Source organism: Poecilia reticulata, linkage group LG3 (genome assembly GCF_000633615.1).
Source record: "Poecilia reticulata strain Guanapo linkage group LG3, Guppy_female_1.0+MT, whole genome shotgun sequence".
NCBI classification, from domain to species: Eukaryota; Metazoa; Chordata; class Actinopteri; order Cyprinodontiformes; family Poeciliidae; genus Poecilia; species Poecilia reticulata.
In genome coordinates, this window is record NC_024333.1 from 17522416 (window position 1) to 17524191 (window position 1776).

Here is a 1776-nt window from a genome sequence, read left to right on the forward strand (position 1 = left end):
TATATATATATATTAAAGCACACAACTGTTGTCTTGATTTTGTCCTTCTGTTGCCCTGTAGAGTTGGTATCCTGCATGTTTTAGTTCTCTCTCTGGTTTAACACACCTGGATCAAATGATGACTCGTTAGCAGACCTCTGCAAAACAACATGCTGAGGTGGTAGTTACTACCACCAGTGAGAGAACTAGAACTGCAGGATATTGAGTCTAGAGGGCCACAGGAATAGCTATGGTAGGTTTAATTTAGCAATAAAGCAGAGGACACTTGACAGATGTCCAGAAGACGATCACTGACATCCTCCACGAGATAAATAAAGCCCAAACGTTCACTGCTAAAGACGTCGGTTGTTCACACAGTCTTGTGTCCAAGTGTATTCATAGAAAGTTGACTGAAAGAAAAAAAGTAGGAAAAGGAGCATAAACAACAGCGATAACCGCAGTCCTGAACGGATTGTCAAACAAAATCCATTCAAACATTTGGGGGTATCTTAACAAGGAGTAGCTGAATCTGGAGTCAGTGCATCAAGAGCCACTATACACAGATGAATACGACCCATGAGCTGCAAATGTCTCATTCTTCATGTCTAGACACTGATGAACCAAAGTCAACATCAGAAGTGCCTCATTCCTTGGCTGAGAAGAAAAGGAACTGGACTGTTGATCTGTGGTTCAAAATGAAAGTTATGAAAATGTTTTGGTGCTGTGTCATCTGGTGTTGGTCCACTCTGTTTTCTGAAGTCCACAGTCACAGCAGCTGTCTATCAGGAAATTCAACAGCATTTCATGCTTCCCCCTTCTGACGAGCTCTATGGAAATGCTGAATATGTATTTTCCCATCTGGACTGGGCACCTACCCACACTGCCAAAGGTAAAAACTGGTTCAATGACCACAGTGTTTCTGCTTTTGACTGGCCAGCAAACTATCTATGGAGTATTGTCAAGGAGATGAGATGCCAAAACCAAGAATGCAGATGACCTGAAGGCCGCCATCCAAATGGATTCCATTACACCTCAGCAGTGTTGGAGACTGATCACCTCTGTGCTAACCCACAGTGATTCAAGCAAAAGGAGGCCAAGCGAGTGTTGGGTATGTAGAAATGGACATACTTTTGAGAAACCTAATCTTTTGATTTAAAATACCCTTTTTTACTGAGGCACTGAATTTTGGGTTTTCATTATTTGTAAGTTGCAATCATAAAAACTGTAGGAAATGCATTTCTGAAATGAGTTACAAAAAATATTGAACCTTTTCAGGAAGTAATGCTTCTTTTTTTTTTTTAGATGTACTGCATATTCTAAGTTGAAAGTGATGTGCAGAGGCATACTGCTTTTACAAATGGCAGCATATTATCGCTGCTGATTTCGTATGGTGAGCTTGCTTTTTAAACCACACACAGATATCAATCTGAGTGAACTACTCTGCTGCAGACTCCGCCATCTGAGTGCTAGATAGAAACATTGGTTGACTGGAACGTCTTTTATTCTCACACCAAATATGACAAATATTTCAACGTTTCAAAAAGTTATTTATTTAAAAGTATTTGAATTGCTACACAAACTCAAACACATCCCATTCCAGATCCTTGCTGCAGCAACCTAAATAACTTCCTTATTGCTCTTGTCTGATTTTCAGAAAATTTTGAAAAATAGTATGTGACTTAGCTGAGGTTTCTTTTTCCTTAAAAATGTTATTGTTCTGACTTTGCTTGTTGCAAATCTCCTCAGCAGCTGAATTTCACTTTTTTCAGGTATTTTTATTTTTTTTAGATATCTGCG